The 22,213-nt window shown below is 45.8% G+C and overlaps 1 protein-coding gene across 19 annotated transcripts in view; it reads left to right on the forward strand.

Moving 5' to 3' along the window:
• Window positions 1-22,213, forward strand: part of MSI2 (musashi RNA binding protein 2) — a 428,220-nt gene that overhangs the window by 30,123 nt on the left and 375,884 nt on the right. The gene's annotated exons all lie outside the window — the stretch shown is intronic.

Here is a 22,213-nt window from a genome sequence, read left to right on the forward strand (position 1 = left end):
GCCCCTGTTGGTAATTGTGCTTCTCGGAGGTGACCACGTCATTGGTATCCGGGCTCCATAAACAAGGGGCTGCCTTACCAGTGACCTTTCCCGCCTAAAACCGAAGGCCCCAAGGTCGCTTGTCTGATGGAGAATGTATTTCCCGGCTCACTGTGAGCCTCGACTTAATTTGTTCCTTTCCTAAGGCAAAATGACCTTCCAGTCAACCCACACCCCCTCCCCCGCTTATTATTATTTATTTATTTTTCTGGCGAACAAACAGAATTAGGAAAGGTGTGTTCTTCCAGGAGAGAGCGGGCACTGTGGGAGGAGATGGCAGTCTGGCTCATTAAAATGCCGAGGTAGGTTTAAGCTGATTGCCAAGTGCGGGTCCTGCAGGTCAGAGTGTGATGCCCAGAAACAAAGCAAGGCCTAGGGAGAGGCTGGCCTGGAGGCAACTGGCTCGCACCGCAGAGAGTTTTGAAGCCACATTTCTTCATTGGAAATTTAAAAAGAAAGAAAAAAAAGCAGCCCCTTTTGCTCCATATTTATCATCTCTATAGTACCCTACAAATAAGTGGTCTCAAAAAGTTTTTTTTTTTTTTTTTAATTTGCTGAACCTTAATAATAGGACCCTTTCTGAGGGCCCCATCAGCCCAAGAATGCCTCCTTGCAATGTGAGTGTGGGAAATTAGTGCAGGCCCAAGGAAAGGAAGTGTGAAACTGCTTCCCTCAGTGAACACCCAGCCTGGCGAGGCTGTCCTGTGTGTCTTGGAAGCCCTGCTGGGCCTGAGTTTGGGTGCCATATGATTTGCTGGCCTAGCACCCCTTCCATGGGTCCCTCTCGGCCAGCCTCAAGGAAGGGGTCCTGTGGGGGACAGAATAGTGTGTGTGAGGGGCCGTCTGCGGGCGGAGGACTGCCGGGGCTTACCATCCTAACTTGTTGCTCAGTCGCGGAGTCTTGCATGTTGACTCTCCCGGGCTTGGTTGGCCGCTGCTGCTTTCCTGTGGTTGTTGGTTTGTGTTCGGTGTTTGGTCCTCTGGTTTGCTTTGGGTACTGGGACTTTAGCCCAGGGAAGAGGCCTGTGGTGCTTCTCTGCCTTTCGGCTCCTACGTGGGGCATTGGAAAGCCCTTTCCCTGCCTGGTTGAAACCTTCGCAAACTGCACACCTGGCCGGCCTGGCAGTCAAATGGATTCCATGGCAGCCCCTGCCTACAGCGGAGCAGGATGTCTGTTTCGGCCGGTTATGAATGAAATCAGAGTCCTGTGCTGGCAATGCCATTGTGCGTAAGGAGTGCAAGGAATGCACTGGGCCATCTTCCCAGAGAGACCCTATAGACGAAACAGATGTGGTCAGATGAGCCCCTGGAGACAGCAGTAGTGGGGAGTGTGGGACAGCAGGCCGGGGCGGCACCAGGAGGAGCAGGAGGAGCCCCAGGAGGATTCTGAGCCTCCTCCTCCTCCTTTATTCCTCCATCCCTCTGTCTGGGGTGGGATGTTTGGGAGATGAGAGGCAATGTGGTATGGTAGATAGGCCTGTTCTTTGGAGACAGTTCTGGGATTGAATCCTGGCTATGTGACCTGGCCAAGTGACATAACCTCTCTGAGCCTGATGTGTGTCACCTGTAAAATGGGGATAATAAGACTTGTGTGGCAGCTCTGGGAACAGACAGAACTTTCTGTAGAGCACGTAGCACAATTCCTGGCATCTGTTAGGTGCTTAGTCAGTGTTGATTATGCAGCCAGCCTGGACCCAGCTGTTGTCGCTGGGACAGGGAGGAGGTCGTGCAGTTACCGAACCCTACACCATTGATTTTACTGCTTTGGACCGAGAGGCCCGAGTGTGCTGTTTAGCCTTCCAGGCCCTGAAAGGTTGGTTGTACCCTTCTGACTTTCTCTACAGAATCTTCCCCCTAACCTTCCTGGTGTTTGCTAAACTGAGAGTTAGCCTCACAGAGTCCCAGCTTCTCCTGGGTCATCATCCTTTTCTCTGGCCTCTGCCTGAGAGCAGCGTGCACCGGAGACTGAGGGAGGTTGGCTGTAATCAGCACAGACCCTTGGCTCTCAGCTGAGGGTGGATCCCAGTGTCTAGATGATAGATGGTGCAGTTTGGTTTCTAATTCCTGCTTGATTTAGAGAGGTGCTGGGAGTGAGTGGTGTTAGAGGGAACGGAGGCTGTGGGAAGGCTGGGAGTGTGAGCGTTTGATTACCTTCTGTGCTCTAGGCCAGGGGTCCACAACTTTGGCACTGTTGACATTTTGAGCCAGATTATTCTTTGTTGCAAGGGTGGAGGTTGGGGAAGTGGGGGTGCATTGGAGTGCATTGTATCTGTAGTAGGATGTTTAGCAGCATCCCTGGCCTCTACCCACTAGATGCCAGTAGCAATCCCTCCCTGGTTGTGACAGCTAGCAATTGCCACATGTCTCCTGGGGGACACAGTCACCCTTAGATGAGAGTCATTGGTCTAGCACTATAGGTCACTTCTCTATAAGAAGGGGAAATATTTGTATGTTTTCTGAGGTTCTGTTCCGCATGGATTGGAACCTGGACAATGAAATATTCATGAAATTCAAGAGCAGGAAAGTGCCTGGAGAGATCACCTGGTCCAGGCCCCAGCCTCCCGCAGGTGGCTAGCCACATGCCCTGGGTTTGATTTCCACAGCCCCTGCTGGTCTTCCCTTTTGGTTAAGTGAAAGGGCAGGGAGAGGGGACGTTTCCACCCAGGCCAGCATCTCTATAGAGCTTTCTGGAGTGGGAACTTCTTTTAGCAGAATGACTCTGCACTCCTGGGCTCTTGGCAGTCCTGTGTTTGGGCCTCTAGGAGTTTGGTTGCAAGCTCCACGAGTTTGATTTGCTCTCTCATCCCTGGCACACACAAATTTGTCACTCAGAGGGACTGGCTTTTCTGCATGCACTGAATGGACTTTTATTTGAAATGAATTCATTAAAAAAAAAAAGTTTTGCTTGCCAGGACTCTGCCGTCCTCTCTTCCCTTTTATTTCTCTCTGTCGTCTGTAAGACGAGCCTGGAAGGAGCTGTCTGGTGGGATTGGTTGGCCAGGGATTTTTCTAGGCCCTGATTAAAGGTAAATTATCAGACGAAAGTTGGAGGTTGCTGCTGTGCTTGTAAAAAAGTCACTTGTGTGCCATAAAATCCATCACAGCTCCCTTGGTGAGAAGGAGGAGGCCGTGAAACACTCAGTGATGCTACTTCAGCTTCCAGTGATTTGGCTTCCCTCTGCTGCAGGAATGCTGCCCGGCAGCCCGGTGCACCCTGCTCTTGTGAGAAGCTCGCTGAATCAGATCGGTGGGAAGCTCAGAGACAGAACTGTGTGTTGCCGGCAAGTTGCCATGAAGTAGTTTTAGATGTTGGACTTAGGAGAACCAGATGGCTTTATGGAGTAGAAGCGGAGCCCATGATGTCTTGGTGACTTTTGCCTCTCTTTTGCTTAGAACCGAAGAAGGTGGTTGTCCAGTTGGAGAGGGTGTGGGGAGTCTGGCCTTGGAGAGGCAGTATAGCCCATGGTTGACAGCATGGATGCAGGGACCAGACTGCCCAGCCAGTTATAGAGATGGGACTGTGGGCTAGTTATTTAATCTCTCTGTGTTTCAGTTTTCTCATCTATAACATGGAGATGAGAGTAATAGTACCTACTCTGGGGTCATCTTGAGGAATTTGTGCAAGAAAAGGGCTGAGCCTATAGCCTGGCCAGGGGTAAGGAAGTCATCCTTAATTATATTATCATTGGTTACACTATTCTTTTTAATTTATTTTAGTTTTTCTTTTTAGAGACAGAGTCTCCCTCTGTTACCTAGGCTGGAGTGCAGTGGTGTGATCATAACTCACTGTACCCTCCAACTGTTGGACTCAAGCAGTCCTCCCACCTCAGCCTCCCAAGTATTGGCACTACAGGCACATGCCACCATGCCCATTTAATTTTTAAAATTTTTTTGTAGAGATGGGGTCTTGTTATGTTGCCCAGGTGGAGGTCTCTAACTCCTAGCCCCGAGTGATCCTCCTGCCTTGGCCTCTCCAAATGTTGGGATTACAAGTGTGAACTACTGTCCCTGGCCTGGTTATATTATTCTATAGTAGATGGTTAGCCTGGCTCCTGAGGCTTTAGGAAAGTGCTTCTCAGACTTTACTATGCAGAAAAATCAGGTGAACCCATTCCTGGGCATGTTGAAATCGGTGTCTCAGTCGTGGGGCCCAGGACTCAGTGTTTAATATCTTAGGTGGTGATATTGCAGGGAGCCCGCATATAACCTGGTGACTCCTTCAATGGCAGTGTTGGCAGATTCTTAAAGAATGAAGGGCCCCCATGTCATCACAAGGAGAAGTGTCTTCCACCTTGGATTATCTGGGAAACAGTTCTGCCCACGCTGGGGGGCCTGATTTGGGCCCCGCGTCAGTGTCCTGGGTGTAAACCTCTGTGAGATGCCCCTGGGTGTCAGGTCCTGGCTGCACCCCATCGTTAGGACTGGGGGCAGCAGCAGATGAGGGAAGACTTGTCTCCTCTGGCCCATGGAGTGTCCCCGTTTTTCAGCTCAGCCAGCATCCCATACTCAATTCTGCCGGCGAGAGCTGTGGGCCTGTTTTGCAGGTTGTGTCGTTTCAGCGGGTAACTGGTATGTGTGTGCATGCGTGCAAAAGAAAACATCAAAATGTTTGGGGAGTGTTTTAGGAAAATAGCAAGGAGCAGATTGCCAAGATTCGCTTATATGTTTCTTTTTCTTTCCTTTTCGCTGTGTACATGTGTGATCAGCATCCCGGAGTGTTCTGAAATACAGCTTTGGCTTTCTTACCCCAACTATTCTTCCTTATAGCAGAGAGGATACAATTCACCACCAATAATGCCGAGCAATAAATAACCCAGAGAAGATGAATAGCCTTGTGTGGTGGTAAATTAAAGTTGATTTATTGCACATAATATATACAGGTGCTCCTAATGTAATTAAGCAGCGAGGCTTTTAATGTTGCAGAATCTGAAAGAAGACCCAAGAAAATTGGGTCTTAATAAGGCTTATTGAAATAACAGCTAAACATGCTGCTTAGTACCATTAGGGGATGCTGAAAGATGGATCGACTCTGCTGCTTTTTCTTATGTGTGGAGATGACACACCTGACCTGTTGTCAGCAGGTCCCGCACTTGAATTGTTTTCTCTACGGTAGGACTGGATTGTGTTGAGCTGTCAATATACCCTGGCCTTGTCCTGCTTGTGACCAGAAGTTTAAGTGGCTGCCTATTGAATAGGTTTTTTTTGAGTGAAGGACGGGGGAGCTGGAACTGAAGACCCCACTGTCTACAGCCATACCACCCTGAATGTGCCCGATCTCATCTGAAGACCCCAGCCTCATTCTCCCCCGCCATTCTAACTAACCAGACCAGGCAGGAGAGGATTTGTTCATGGAGTGAACTCACTGATTGAGCCGTTACCATGGGCAGAGTGCTGTGCTGGAGATGGGGAGTCAGGGATGGAAACAAAAGCTAGACAGTCCCCCTCCTCAGGAGGGCTAGTGGGCGAGACCTGCGTGAAAATGCAGGATCGTAGAGGAGGGGACGCATTCACCGAGAAGGTCCAGTGGGTTGGGGGCTAGGGAGACCCTCGGACAGCTGCCTGGGGGAAGGGGCTAGAGAATGGGAGGGGAGGCTGAACTGGTGATTTAGGGGCAAGAGCAGGAAAAGTTCTGCATTCCGCTCAAGAGATAGAGACTTTGCCTGAAGGCAGTCTGGAATCCTGGCGGCTTAGGAGCCAGGGCATCATCACATTGATATTTTAGAGAGAAAATTCTTGGCAGTGTTATAGGTCATGGACTGGGGGAGACCAGGGAGCTAAGAGAACAGGGCCTGGACCAGAGCAGGGGGCAGAGTGAGTATGAAAGGAGGAGGGGTGAGAGGCAAACTCTCCCATGTGCCTTAGACCTGGTGACTCCAGTGGGGTTGGGGTGGCAGGGTACCTGGAGGAAGGGTGGATTTGTGAGCAGCCAGTACTTCCATCAGAACCCCTCGGGGGTGCTTGTTAGAAATGGAGGTTGGTGGGGGGTCCCTCACCTGTGGATCTCCAGTTGCTAGGGTGCCTGGACATCTGTGACTGAAACCAGGTCCCCAAAGGATGCTGAGGCCTGGAAACCTTGGTCTCACCTGGAGAGGTGGCTCCAAGATGCCCTTGGGAGCGAGCGAGTCATTTCACAAAGTGTTAGGAGGGAAAGGAGCCTTTCTGGGGCCAGGATGGATGGAAGAGTTCACAGCCTTTCTGTGAGTTGCTTTAGGGGCCTAAGACTTTGGTTGCTGAAGGAAGTACAAATGTACAGTGACCCTCCAAGAGCCTCCCTCTCACAGGTATGCCCCACTTTAAGAAAACCCGCTAGATGAAAACCCTGACTTTTGGAGTAAGATATGTCAAGGAGAGAGAGTTCTTCCCAGTACCAAAGGTTTCAGAAAAAGACCCGTTTAAGTAGTAAGCTGACCTTCTGAACCAATAAATAAGACAGTGGTTTCTTTCTTTTGTAGAGGTCACCTGTTGTAAATCTGAGAACATTTGAAGAATTTACTGCATTGGCTCATTAAGGTTAAAAAAAAAAAAAGTCAATCGACTTGGTCAGCATTACCCAGTGCCCATGGTTTTCAGAGCCACCCCTGGGTGAACTGAGAATGGTGTTTGCTCCAGAGCCTGGGGCCACAGGGGAGGCTGGGGAGAGACTCAGGGCCCTACTGTTGGAACGGCCTTCACATGACTTGTCCTGCTTCCGGCTTGGAGTATGAAACCACCAAGAGGTATGTGCAGCTCGCATTCCAGCATGGGAGGCGGGGAGGCTCCTGGACCCATGGGGCTGTCAGGTTGAGGCCTGCCCTGAACTCCTGGGCACTGCGATCCTGATGTGGAGAGCTTCCTTCCACCTCCGCCTCCTCCTCACACTGCAATAGCGCTTGGCTGTACCTTGCCTTTACTTGATTATTTGCAGAATTAGAAAAGGCTCAAGTATCTGATCATAATTTTTTCCTGGATATATAGCACATCCTCTGAATATATAATCAGTGCTTTATTTTTTTTTTTGGTTTTTTTGAGATGGAGTTTTGCTCTTGTTGCCCAGGCTGGAGTGCAATGGCGCAATCTCGGCTCACTGCAACCTCCGCCTCCTGGGTTTAAGCGATTCTCCTGCCTCAGCTTCCCGAGTAGCTGGGATTACAGGCATGCGCCACCACACCCGGCTAATTTTGTATTTTTAGTAGAGATGGGGTTTCTCCATGTTGGTCAGGCTGGTCTCGAACTCCTGACCTCAGGTGATCTGCCCGCCTCAGCCTCCCAAAATGCTGGAATTACAGGCATGAGCCACTGTGCCCAGCCTGTTTTTTTTTTTTTTTTTTAAAGGAATATGGGCTGTTAGATGTTGTAAATGGATAGGCAATGCATGTTCACTTTTTCTGAGACTTGTTCAGGGAAACTGAAAAAAGTTCCTGTGTCACCTTGTGTGCATCTCTGTGGTACTGTCTCTCCAGGGTAGTGTGGGATTTAGAGGAGAGGGGCTGGAGGGGACCCTGCAGATGTCCCTATGTTCTGGAGGCGGACTTGTTTATTTTTGACAGAATGAATCTTGGACATGGGAGGATCTGGCTCTGACCAGCCACAAATTGGATATTTGTTTGACCTTTTTATTCCAGTGAGTGGGAAGAGATCCGGTACCTCCTTTATCATAAATCTTGCCTTGTTGTTTGCTCCAGTATAGCACTTCATCTGGGTGCTGTTTGAGCATCTGGCTTTCATTTTTAAGTGCCGGCAGGTGCAGGGGCAGGCATATCTCAGGGGGCCGTGGCAGATGAACGAGATGTGGCAAAAGCTGGCGTGGCGCTGTTGGGGGTGAGTTTCACGGGAGAAAAAGGAGTTGAGCTTGTTCTTGGGCAACTCTTTGCCTTCCTGCTAATGTTTCCAAGTATACCATGCAAGGATCAACTCCAAGGGGCTAGCTGAAGCTGGGGAAGGTGAAGAAGTGAGTCTGAGTTGTCTAGAACTTGATTGGTAACATCTCAGGGTACTGCCAGCTGCTGGACCGATGTGGTTCTCCTCCTTCCCTGCCTCTCACCCCTTCAAGATGAGTTGTCTTGTCTCTGACCCATCCTACAACAGCCACAAGTCAGTCGATCCTGTGTTTGTGCTCCCGAAGGACTTGGCGACTTGGCTAACAAGGAGACATTTGTTATTTCATTTCCTCATCCATTATTCATGCAGCGAGAGGTAATTAGCATTTAGTAATGTGGTTTCTGGGGTGGTTGAGTTGGGTTCATTCATTGAGCAAACATTTCTTGATCCCCTGCTCTGGGTTGGGTGCAGGCCAGGGGGCTAGGGTTACAGAGATGAGGGAAGGGCCTCGTTTGCCTTTGAGTGTGTGTCTGTTTGGGGAGGCAGGTGATCAGCGGGCGAAGGATGCTAAGGGTGTTTCAGGACCACCGAGCAGAGAGTCGTTTCTGGGGAGAGCCAGGGAAGGCTTCATAGAGGAAGTGGCATTTGGCTTGGGCCTTGAAGAGTGAACAGGAAAGAATTGGGATGGGGGGAATGTGCCCACCCTCCAGTGCAAACTGGGTCCTGGGGTTTAGCTTCTGATGATGGATGGTCATGTGTCTTTCTGTGCGGCGCTCCCCACTTCTTTCCCCAAGCCTCTCACTCAGGAGAATTAATACACCTCCTGCCCAGCATCTGGTGGCCCTGCCGCCCTGCTTGCTTAGGGAGATGGCTGACAGTTGGCAAGGAGGGGAGCTAGAAGGGTGCTGGTGAGTCATCAGGCTCCCCATGGCTAAAAAGAGAGCATACTTCAAAGCCCAGAGCGTATCAAAGATGGGTTGTGTCACACCCACTGAGCATTTTACACAAATAAGAACTCAGTTTCTGACTCTGCAGCAAGAAGTTGGTCAGTTTTTGGGGGATTATTATTATTATTATTTTTTATACAGGTGCGGTAGGTTGAGAAATATTATTCATGGAAATAGGCTAAGTTGAAATAGGCTCTATCTGTTAAGGAATAGACTTATTAAGGTGGTGGGTGTGCCCTGTGTCTCTCTTCTTTAAATTCCGTTTTTCTTTGTTCTAGCCAATGTTTTATTGCTGATATGAATCACTGAGGGGCTTGGAGGGAGAAAGGAAAGGGTTTCTGTATAAACAGCTGTCTTGCTGATTCAATCTACAAAGTGGATTTTATAGCTAAAGTATTTGTTCTTGCTTTAAAATGCCAAAACAGCACCGTCATTTCCTCAGCGAAAAGAAGGGTCTTTGAGAATATGGGGCTTTCTGCTCCCGTCACAAATCTTTGCTTGGGGGAGAGGAGGAAGGAATTCCATAGAACTTTTCTTTGAACTGGTCTTTCTAAAAGAATCTCATGCTCAGAGGAGAAGAATTTTCTTTACAAAGTTTGAGTTACCAGTTCATGCAGCCTTCCTTTTTTTTTTTTTTTTTTTTTTTTTGCCTTACTACATGTTCTGGTTTAAAAAATAATAATAATCCTCTCTGGTCATCACAGCTGACTACCTGCTTAATGTTTGCATATAGATATTTCATTTTCTTTTTTTATGCAAGATTTCATCGTTGCATGATCTGAGATAGTTGGTTGCCCTGAGATTATTAATAAATTGAGACAGTTAATGGTGTGTGACTCAGAACATACATTTAAAAACAAGTTGGAATAGAAATAGGTCTTTTACAAAATTAATTTTTTGTTAGGCTCCTCTCTTGAGCCTTTTTGTTTGAAGCCGGCTGGCTTTGTAGTGTTCATATATGGCCGACTGCAATTAACATAAATTACTTTTAAATACCAGTTAGTTGCTGTGGAGAGAGGCCAGGGTGGTGGCTGCTTATGGAAGGTTAAGAGGCTTGGTCATTGTCTGGGTTTTTATCTCACTGTAGATCAAATTCTGTTCCCTTTGGAGGCCAGAAGATCGTGTCAAAGATTGCTTTCTTTGACGATAGGGAGAAGGATTAAGTCTTTGCCCAGAGTACCAGTACTTACCAAGGTAGAATAAATAATCATAAAATGTTTACATATTTAAAAACAAATAATATTAAAATGCAACATGTATCCTGGATTGGATCCTTGAACAGAAAAAAGACATCAGTAAAAAAATTGATGAAATCCAAATAAAACATGTAGTTTAGTTAATAGTATTGAATATTGAATCAGTGTTAATTTCTTAGTTTGATCAATGCATCATGGTTATGTAAGAGATGAACATTAGGAAAAGCTGAATGAGGGGTATGGGGAACTCTAAGCTATTTTTGCATTTCTTCTGTCAAAAATTATTTTGAAATATTAAGGTTTTTTTTGTTTTTTGAGATGGAGTCTCACTCTGTCGCCCAGGCTGGAGTGCAGTGGTGCGATCTCTGCTCACTGCAAGCTCTGCCTCCCGGGTTTACGCCATTCTCCTGCTTCAGCCTCCTGGGTAGCTGGGACTACAGGCCCACGCCACCACACCTGGCTAATTTTTGTATTTTTAGTAGAGATGGGGTTTCACCATCTTGGCCAGGCTGGTCTTGAACTCCTGACCTTGTGATCCACCCGCCTTGGCCTCCCAAAGTGCTAGGATTACAGGTGTGAGCCACCATGCTGGGCCCAGTTTTTTTTTTTTTTTTTAAGTATATTTGTAATATTGCTTTTGGCTTGGTTGAGATTATACAGGCACACCTTGGAGATATTGCAGATTCAGTTCCAGACCATTGCAATAAAGTGAATATTGCAATAAAGCTAGTCAGATGATTTTTTGTGTGTCTTAGTGCATATAAATGTTATGTTTACACTATACTGTAGTCAATATTAAGTGTGCAATACATTATGCCTAAAAAACAATGTGCATGCCTCAATTAAAAAATACATTTGATAAAAAAAATATTGACAAAAATCTGAGCCTTTAGCAAGTCATAGTCTTTTTGCTGGTGGAGGGTCTTGCCTCGATGTTGATGGCTGCTGACTGATCAGGGTGGTGGTTGCAGAAGGTTGGGGTGGTTGTGGCAATTTCTTTAAAATAAGACAATGATAAAGTTTGCTACATCGATTGACTCTTCCTTTCATGAAATATTTCTCTGTAGCATGCAGTGCTGTTTGATAGCATTTTACCCACAGTAGAACTTCTTTCAAGATTGCAGTCAGTCCTCTCAAACCCTGCAGCTGCTTTTTCACCTACTTTTAGGTAATATTATTAATCCTTTGTTACCTTCCCAACAACGTGCACATCTTCACCAGGAGTAGATTCCGTCTGAAGAAATTACTTTCTTTGCTCATCCATAAGAAGCAACTCCTCATCATTCAAGTTTTATCATGAGATTGCCGCAATTCAGTCACATCTTAGGCTCTGCTTACAGTTCCCTTGCTCTTTCCACCACATCTGCAGTTATTTCCTGCACTGAAATCTTGAACCCCTCAAAATCATGCATGAGGGTTGGAATAAACTTCTTTTAAACTTCTGTTAATGCTGATTTTTTTTTTTTTTTTTACTTTATCCATAAGTCACACATTTTTTAATGGCATCTAGAGTGGTGAATCCTTTCCAGAAGGGCTTCCTTTCACTATGTCCAGATTTATCAGAGGAATCACTCACTATCCATGACAGGCATAGTCTTACAAAGTATGTTTCTTAAATTAATTGAAATTACCCCTGATCCACGGTTGCAGAATGGATGTTGGTTAGAAGGCATGAAAACAACATTAATCTTCTTGTATACCTCCATCAGAGCTCTTGGGTGACCAGGTATGTCGTCAGTGAGCTGTAATGTTTTGAAAGGAATCTTTTTTTCTCAGCAGTAGGTCTCAACAGTGGGCTTAAAATATTCAGTAAACCATGCTATAAAGAGATGTGCTGTCAGCCAGGCGTGGTGGCTTGCACCTGTAATCCCAGCACTTTGTGAGGCCAAGGTGGGAGTTTGAGACCAGCCTGGCCAACATGGTGAAACCCCACTGGTGTGGTGGCACATGCTTGTAATCCCAGCTACTCAGGAGGCTGAGGCAGGAGAATTGCCTGAGCCTGGGAGTTGGAGGCTGCAGTGAGCCGAGATTGCACCACTGCATTCTAGCCTGGGTGACAGAGCAAGACTCTGTCTCAAAAAAAAAGAGATGTGCTATCATCCAGGCTTTGTTGTTCAAATTTATAGAGCACAGGCAGAGTAGATTTAGCATAATTCTTAAGGGCCCTAGGAATTTCAGAGCGGTAAATGAGGATTGCCTTCAACTTAAAGTCACCAGTTGCATTAGCCCCTAACAAGACAGTCAGCCTGTCCTTTAAAGCTTTGAAGCCAGCCATTGGCTTCTCTCTAGCTATCAAAGTCCTAGATGCCATTTTCTTCCAATAAAAGACTTTTGTATACATGAGAATATCTGTTGTTGAATGTAGCCACCTTCATCAGTGATCTCGGCTAGATCTTCTGGATAACTTGCTGTGTAGCTTCTACATCAGCACTTGCTGTATTACTTTGCACTTTTATGTCAAACAAATGGCTTCTTTCCTCAAATCTCATGAACCAACTTCTGCTGCTTCCAGTTTTTCTTCTGCACTTCTCAGCCCTCATAGAATTGAAGAGAGCTAGGGTCTTGCCTTGGGTTAGGCTTTGGCTTAAGGGAATGTTGTGGCTGGTTTGATCTTCTATCCAGATAATTAAAACTTTCTCCGTATCAGCAATAAGGCTGTCTTGCTTTCTTATCATTCGTGTGTTCACTGGAGTAGCACTTTTAATTTCCTTCAAGAACTTTTCCTTTGCATTAACATCTTGGCTGTATGGTGTAAGAGGCCTGGCTTTCAGCCTGTCTTGGCTTTTGAAATGCCTTCCTCACTAAGCTTAAGCCTTCCTAGCTTTTGATTTAAAGTGAGAGACACGTAACTCCTCCTTTCACGTGAACACATAGAGGCCATTGTAGGGTTATTAATTGGGCTAATTTCAATATTGTGTCTACAGGCCTGAGGGAAGGGGAAGGGACGTGGGGGAATGGCCGGTCAGTGGAGCAGTTAGAACACACACAATATTTATTGATTAAGTTTGCCATCTTATTTATTTATTTATCTTAATCAATATTTATCTTAATCAATATTTATTGATTAAGTTTGCCAGTTTGTGGCACCCCAAAACAGTTACATCAAAGATCACAGATCACCATTACAAATATTATAATAATAATAATGAAAAAGTTTGAAATATTTTGAAATGTGACACAGAAACACGAAGTTAGCACACGTGGTTGGAAAAATGATGCTGATAGACTTACTCAGCTCTACAATTAGTAAAAAATACAATATTAGCACAGTGCAATAAAGCAAGGCACAATGAAATGAGGTGTGCCTGCCTTTGGTTTATGGGCATTCATAGTGATGACCTCTAGGAGGGCAGATTATTTCCTTGCTGCCTTGGGGACTGGGAAACTAAGGCCTTCGGGGATGCAGGGAGACCCTGGCTTCTGGCTTGTCGTTTCCTTCACTCTGTTCATCTCTGCCCATCTCTACACAGCACCGTGGACCCACGCACAGCTTTACTGCCCACATACCCTTCTGAAACTGGTATCTAGCTGATCTCTCCTAACTCCATAGGCACTCCTTGCCTGAGATGGGCAGATGGCCTTTGGTGACGTGCTGTCATTCTCCTCTAAGGACCAAGCAGTGGGATTTTTTTTTAATGCTGTCTTGTTTACTCTCATTCCAGGTGTCTTAACTTTTAGCAGCCAGATTGGAAGCTTCCCGAGGGTTGGAATTTTTATCTTGCTTGCTTTCTTTTAAAATCCATTTTAAAAATGTTCCCAATTACATAAATAATGCATGTGTTTAATAAATAAATATTAGAGAATTTATAGCATCAAAAGTAAAGGTTTCCGTAGGGCTGCCTCCTTGCTACCACCACTGTTAATGAATTAGAGTATATTTCTCTATATTTTTTCTGCATGTACTACAAATATGATTTACAAATGTGAGATCCTATTAAACATACCATTTTGTACTTTCCACTGGGAATGCCTCATTGTCAAAGGAAATGCTGAGTGCCACCTTTAAGATGATGTATTCATGGGTGTATTAGCCCGTTTTCATGCTGCTGATAAAGACATACTCGAGACTCGGTAAGTTATAAAGAAAAAGAGGTTTAATGGACTCACAGTTCCACGTGGCTGGGGGAGCATCACAATCATGGTGGAAGGTGACAGTCATGTCTTACATGGTGGCAGACAAGAGAGAATGCAAGTCAAGCAAAAGGGGTTTCCCCTTATAAAACCATCAGATCTTGTGAGACTTATTCACTACCACAAGAACAGTACAGGGGAAACTGCCCCTACGATTCAATTATCTTCCACTGGATCCCTCCTACAACATGTGGGAATTATGAGAGCTACAATTCAAGATGAGATTTGGGTGAGGACACAGCCAAACCATATCAGTGAGGCAGGGGACAGAGTGTATCTCTCACTTGTTAGGTTCTAGAAAGTCTTTGTAAGCTCCTGTTTCTTCTCTGGGAGAGGCGGGGCTGTGAGGAGTTCTTAGACACGGAGACCTTCCTTATGTAACAAAACATCCCAGAAGCCTTATCAGTGTTGTTACAACCCCAGTTAGTGAAGTGGTGTGGATACAGGGATTTTTCTAGAATAAATCTTGCTTTGTGGTATGGATGGATTGATTCATTTCCCTTTGATTTTGTGTCTCCTTGATAGAAGTTTGACTTGACACAAGGGAAAAAGGTGGTAGTAAGTACTGAGCGCCCTTAAGAAGTAGGTTTCTTTAGAGCGGATGCGAGGTCCCAGAAGGACAGTGATGGTGCTGAGAGGAGAGGAGTGCAACCTGAGTTTAGTTGAATTTTCCTTCCTCACATATAAAATATCGCATACATACAAAAACATGTGAGATCTCCGTGTAAATAGGAATACTCACATAGTCACCATCCGGCTTAGAAGGAGAATATTACCAATACCTTTGATACCCCTGGGTGCTTCTTCCCGGTTTTACCTGCCTGCCTTCCTATCACATTTGGGTTTGCCTGCTTTTCACCCTTGTATTAGAATACTTTTTTCCATTCATGTGGTGTTTGTGGCATTCATTCATGTTGATGCAGGCAACTGCAGCTCATTTGTTTTCATTGCTGTAGCGTGTTCATTGAATGAATGGGCCACCCCTTGTCTTTTCTTCTTTTAAGGGACATTTGAGTTGCCGAGTTTAATTTTTGGCTAGCTCAAACCGTGCTGCAGCGAATATTCTTGGTTTTTTTTTTTTTTCACTGTGAATATTCTTGTATATATCTTCTGGTGTTTATACATGAGTTTACCAGAATATGTATCTAGGAGTGGAATTGCTGAGTCTCAGGGTATCTACAACTTCAGGTTAACTAGAAACTGCATTGCAAACATCCCCTTCTTTCTGCACTTGCACCTTTTGTGATATATTGTAGTTTTCATTGCTCTGCATCCTTATAGACAGTTGTTATTTTCAGACTTAAAAAATTTTTGCCAATCTTGTGGAATCTCGTTGTGGTTTTATCTAGCATTTCCCTAATCACTAACAAGATTGAACTTCATGCTTATGACTAATTGATTGATGCATGATACTTTTACATACTTTTGGGGTACATACGATATTTTGATATGTGTATACAGTCTGTAATGATCAAATCAGGGTCATCGAGACATCTGTCACCTCAAACATTTTTCTTTGTGTTGAGGACATTTCATTTCTTCCAGCGATTTTGAAATACCTTTATTTATTTGTTTTTGAGACAGGGTCTTGCTGTGTTGCCCAGGCTGGACTCGAATTCCTGGGCTCAGTAGGGCCTCCCACTTTAGCCTTCTGAGTAGCTGGGATAACAGGTGTGTGCCACGGTGTGCCCGGCCTAGCTATTTTGAAATGCACAATAAATTAGTGTTAACTATAGTCACTTGACTATTCTGTCGAACACTAAGACCTATTCCTTCTTCCCAAGTGTATTTTTGTTCTTGCTTATTTTTTAGGGAAAGGAATCCAGGCACACTTAAACATACTTATTAAATGACACAAATGGCTGCTTTGGTAGGACATGTTCTCCCCAGTGCTGTTTTCTTGTCTAGGGATGGAATCAGACAAATCTTTTCACTTACTGTGAGAATTTTGGGAGTGTCTATTAGCTTGCAGCACTTTTCCTGGATTCTGTGTATTACATTTTGAGAACCCAGCTGATGCCTGGTTCTGTTGAAACCCCTGAATCCACATCCTCTTTTGAGGGGAGCATTTTGTTACTTTTCATGTAAATAGGCAAATAAATGGGACTTCAGGCAGAGTCCCTGGGTGTTTGGTGGCAGCAGATCGTGGGCAAGGGAGTGGCTTTGGGGAGGAGTTGGGGGACAGCCCCAGGCAAACATCAACACCTAAGATAGAAACCCCAAGGTAGAAACTGGCCGAGTGAGGAGGAGAGAGGGAGAAACAGCAACACACTTTTCATAGGGAGGGATGAGGGAAAAAGGACCACCAGGCTCCAGCTGGTGATCAGAGGCCGGAGCGGGGTTGGGCAGGACTGCTGGAGCACAGGATTCCCTGTCCGGTGTTCACAGGGAAGTCCCCAAATCTCAATGAGGGACCCATTGGCCAGGGAGGGTTCTGCTGTGGCTGTAGCTTTGGCGGGGGCGGTCTGTTTTACTACGTGTTCAGCTGAGTGCTTTCCTGTGAAAATAGACCTTTGATGTTCTGGAAAATCTGCTTTAACACTTGGGGGAGAGAAGCTGCCTATGGAAGGGAAAAAAAAGTTATGTTACGAAAGAATGGAAATTGCACAGCTCGACATATGCTGGGTTGGTTGTTCTAGTAACCCCATGAGAAGAATTGCAGGACCAAACACAGGCTTTCATTCCCAAGTGAGAAAGCACGTTTAGAAACGCAGTGTGAAGGGGGAGAAATATCAGAGGCTAACATTGTGTTTCTGTTGTGAATACAACTATATAAATATTACCTGTGCTTATGGACAAGGTCCAGGAGGAACAGGGAAAAATAATAGTTGATTTCATTTGTGTGGTGGGATAGTGGGTGTTTTAAAAATTATTGTATTATTATTATTGTACAAGAAAAAATCTTTACTCAAATAATCCTGGCCTCAGCGGTCTGTTATTTTGCTACATCACTCGGAATACCTGTCAACACATTTATTTATTGAGTTCCTAATATGATGGGCCCTTTGAGGAAGAAGACACTAGTCCCTGCCTCCAAGAAACTTACAAACTGTTATGGGATGCTAGACTGTAAATGCCCAGGATGTGAATAATAGTTCAGTAGAGTAATGGGCCGTCACACAAGGTGTCGTGTGGTTAATTGTCAAAGGAAGTAGATAACAGTACAGGCTCTTCTTGGGGTCTTTCAGGAGGACTTCTCAGAAGAGGTGGCCTTGAGAGAGTCCCTCAAGCATGGGAGGACCTGAATTACTAGAGGGAGGAGGGAAGGGAGTCTTGGAGGGAAGGAGCAGGGAGGGAGAGCTTTATCCAAAGGGGAACACCCAGAAAAATAGTTGGGAGCCATATTAAGAGCCCATTGATGGCTGTGCGCCATGGCTCACGCCTGTAATCCCAGCACTTTGGGAGGCCGAGGCGGGTGGATCATGAGGTCAGGAGATTGAGACCATCCTGGCCAACATGGTGAAATGCTATCTCTACTAAAAATACAAAAAATTAGCTGGGCGTGGTGGCGCGTGCCTGTAGTCCCAGTTACTTGGGAGGTTGAGGCAGGAGAATCGCTTGAACCCAGGAGGTGGAGGTTGCAGTGAGCCAAGATTGCACCACTGCACTTCAGCCTGGGTGACAGAATGAGACTCTGTCTCCAAAAAAAAAAGAAAAAAGAAAAAAAGAAACCCATTGACTATCAGGATAAAGAGTAATTTTTTTTTTTTTTTTTTTTCCCTTTTGAGACCGAGTCTCACTCTATCTCCCAGGCTGGAGTGCAGTTGTGTGCTCTTGGCTCACTGCAGCCTCCACCTCCCCGGGTTCAAGCGATTCTCCTGCTTCTGCCTCCCGAGTAGCTGGGATTATAGGCGCCTACCAGCACGCCCAGCTAATTTTTGTATTTTGAATAGAGACAGGGTTTCACTATGTTGGGCCAGGCTGATCTCGAACTCCTGACCTCAGGTGATCCTTCTGCCTCGGCCTCCCAAATTGCTGGGATTACAGGTGTGAGCCATCGCACCCAGCCAGGAGAAGCTATTAAGAGTTTACCCAGAATTCAATTCCTCCCTGAGATTCACTATTTGTCAGTAGTCTTAAGCTATTTTTGGGTAGGTCCTCTTTCAGCATAGGGTGAAACCTCTGGACCCTCTCCTAAGAAAAATCCCCTTAGAACTACAAGAGGTCTCCCACAGAGGATTTTTCTTAAGGAAGACTCCCCACAGCCCATCCTTGGCAGTGTAGCAAATATGTATCCAGCATCTACTGAGTGCCAGGTGTTTTGTGGGACGCGGGAGTACAGTAAAAATAAGACAAGCCAGGTCTTTGCTCTCAGAGAGCTTATAGTCTAAATGGAAGGACGGATGCTGAAGACGTGATTACAGGCAGGAGAGTGTTATTAGGAGGTATACCAGATGCTTGGGAAGAGTGATAGGTGGCCCCAGCCTTTAGGAAAGGCCCCCTCAGTTGGGATTCAGAACGAGGATATTTAGGGGTACAGAATCCCACAGTGTGAGTTGCAGAAGGGCCCGAGCATCTGTCTGGTGGCACCTTCTCAGGAGGAACCTCACTGACCGGCATGGGTAAACCGTTCAGCTAGGGTCTTGGGGAAAGTCAGGCATCTCTGGAGCCTCCGATGTTGAGGATAGGGTAAGAGCAGCATTGTTCTCTGGGGCCCTTTTTCCTTAGTAACACACACTCACCCGGAGCCAGTTGTGCATTCTTGCAAACAAACAGCTTTCAAGAAGAGTTAATAAATTAATCTTCTGGGAAAAAGAATCTGCTCTGCGCCAGCAAGACCTCTAGCAGCCAGGGCCAGAGACTTGGGCAATGTAGTCAAAACACACGCTGATCACTGTGTGTTACTGCTGACAAGGTTTTAGGCAGCCAGTTCGGTGCGTTTGATATTGGGCGGTTCAGGCAGGGTGAAGGAAGATAAAGTGTGTTAAATGGAGCTCTCACAACAACCCTGGAGGATCTAGTCCCATTTTACAGATGAGGAGCCTGACACACAGAATAAAATCGACTTAAGGTCAGCTACGAGTCCCTGGAGGCTAGGGTTGCGTATTCTGTTCCTTCTCTACCATTGAGTTGGCTTTCCCTTTATCCTTTTCTTCCGCTTAATAATAATAGGTAACATGACCCACAAGGTACTGTGAAAAGCTCTATGTAAACCATCACTTCTTACTAGAAAAGCATTTCAAACCATCTGCTCAATCTATATTTAAAGAGGGTGTAATGCCCATACTTTATTAGGGTCTAACTGTATTAAGGTCTGGATATACTGATTCATTCAACACATATTTATTGAATGTCTGTTATGTGCCCCTAGGACATGTCAGTGAATAAAACTGACAAGGATCCTGGACCTGGTGGGGCTTTCCTTCTGCTTGGCCATACAGAGTAGAGAGAAGCCTGGCCTTTGCTTGCTCTGGGGGTTGGGGAAGCAACCGGGAGCCTCTGGGGACGCTGAATCAGGGCCCACTGGCTCCTCTGGCTGATGAGGAAGAGCTTCTCTGGCTGCCTGTTGTGTTTCCTTCTCCTTGTGCCTTACCACCTGCAGGCCTTCTGGGGCTTGGAGTTCACTGCCGCCTATAGAGAAGAACCCTTCCTTCCTACTAATGAGAGAGAGAGAAAGAGCTTCCCACTGAGATCTGCTTGTTAAAAAGTTAGACTCATCTGCAATTTCACCAAACAGATGACCTTACGGTGATTAAGTCACAGAACGAAGTCCTGTCCGCCTCTTCATGTTGGCGCCCTTTGTAGACACGCCCTCCCCACATTGTCCTTCCTCTCCCCAGTGTAGATTCGGGAGTTCCCATCAGGGTTCTGCAACTTGCTCAAATGAGGATGAGGTTGGAAGATTCAAGGGTGTGACACTGTCATTTGTCCTAAATGGAGGGGCAGGAAAGAGATCCTGTCACCCCTCCTGTTCCCAGGAACTGGGGGTGTACCTGGTGACAGTTAGATGTGTATACATGTCATCGCTGTTCACACGCTCTGCTGCCAATTTTATTTTGTTTTATCTATTTATCTATCTATCTATCTATCTATTTATTTATTTATCTATTTATTTATTTATTTATTTTTGAGTTGGAGTTTCGCTCTTGTCACCCAGGCTGGAGTGCAATGGCATGAATCTCGGCTCACTGTGATCTGCTGCCAATTTTAATATTCCTTAGTATACACAATGTGTCTGCCCTCATGAAAATGTGGTGTGAGGATACCCATATCATATTCAAAAGCAAAGTGATGGGCTAAGTAATTATTTGGTGTTCAGAAAGATTCACTGGAGCTCCTTCAACTAGGGGGTCCCCAGTTTGTTTACATGAGGACTTGGTCTTTGATACATTTGTGCAGTTTTTGAGGAACATTTTGAGCTTCGGATGCCTGCTTATTCCTTGGGCTGTCCAACATTTCCTAAATCCTTGGGAGTTTTTCCTCTATTTCCTAACACTCTGTGCAACCCCCTGTGATTAATTTTATATGTCCACTTGGCTAGGCCTATGGTGCCCAATTGTTTGGTGAAACCTTAGTCTATGTATTGCTGTGAAAGTATTTGAGGATGTGATTAACATTTCTAATCAGTTGACTTTAAGTAAAGCAGGTTACTCTCCATGACATGGGCAGGACTCACCCAACCTGTTGAAGGCCTTACGAACAAAGGCCAAGGTTTTCCCAGGAAGAAGCAATTCTGCTTCTGGACTGCAACATGGAAACCCTCCCTGAATTTCCAGACTGTTGGCCTGCCCGAGGATTTTTTTTTTTTTTTCTTTTTGAGATGGAGTCTCTCTCTGTTGCCCAGAGTGGAGTGCAGTGGTGCAATCTCAGCCCTCCGCAACCTCCACCTCCTGGGTTCAAGCGATTCTCTTGCCTCAGTTTCCTGAGTAGCTGGGATTACAGGCACCCGCCACCACACCCAGCTAATTTTGTACTTTTTAGTAGAGACAGGGTTGCACCACATTGGCCAGGCTGGTCTCGAACTCCTGACCTCAGGTGATCTACTTGCCTTGGCCTCCCATCCACTGGCCTTGGCCTCCTTGGGATTATAGGCATGAGCCACCGTGCCTGGCCTGCCCTAGGATTTTCAGGCTTGCCAACCCTCCACGATCACAAGCCAATTCCTTAAGATAAATTTCTCTCCCTCTTTCTCTCTCTCTCCTGTTGATTCGATGTCTCTGGAGAGTCCTGACTAATACATTCCCTATCATAGCAGTTGCTTGTTTCTCTTTTTCTCTTTCTTGGACCATAACCTGTATGAGAACTGGAACAGTGTCTTGTTCTCTGCTCCATTCCAAGTGCCTTCCATAGAGCCTGACACACAGACGATGCTCAGTCAATGCATGAAGAATGAATGAAGGCATCTGTACTCACTGAGAGGCAGTGGATTTTTGACCCTTTGTGGTCAGACAGACCTGAGTTGGAGTCCTGGCCCCACCATTGATTAGCTGTTGGATCACAAGTTCCTTATTTGTCACAGAGGAGGAACAATATCTGCCTCCCAATTGGTTGTAAGGATTAAATGAGACGACGTGCCTGGCATGTAGTAAGTCATGCGAGGTAAATCAAATAATGTTAGCTACTCCTGATACCACCACCGCCACCATTTTCCAAGGTGGTTTTGAGGATTAAAGGAGATAATGGATAGAACATTCCTAGCACATAATAGGGGATCATAAGTGCTAGTTCTCTTCTAAATATCAAGCTTTTTCATGTGTATGTTTTTGCTAAGTGTATAATATCTATTTAAATCCCATGAAGCAGTTTTAATTGCCCCATGTTAATGCTGAGAAACGAAAGCATAGAACTTAAGTGGCTTACCCGACATTCAGTAAGCAGAATGTTTTATTGTGTGCCTACTCAACGGTTGGGATTTCCTCTTTGGCATATGATGTTTGACCCTGCTTTTCCCCTGACCTTGTCATTTCATTACCATCAGCTTTTGCTTGGTATGGACAGGTGTATACTTCCCTACCACAGGTGAGCCCTCGGTTCCTTAGCAGGCTCTCCTTTACCTCCTTGGTGTGGTCCCAGGGACCCAGCCTGCTCTCTCTTCCTCTGGCACTGCCACTCCATCCCTGAGAGTCTTCTCGGAGAGTGGCTCTTGAGAAGGTACAACCCCCC

This window comes from Pan troglodytes, chromosome 19 (genome assembly GCF_028858775.2).
Source record: "Pan troglodytes isolate AG18354 chromosome 19, NHGRI_mPanTro3-v2.0_pri, whole genome shotgun sequence".
Taxonomy (NCBI): domain Eukaryota; kingdom Metazoa; phylum Chordata; class Mammalia; order Primates; family Hominidae; genus Pan; species Pan troglodytes.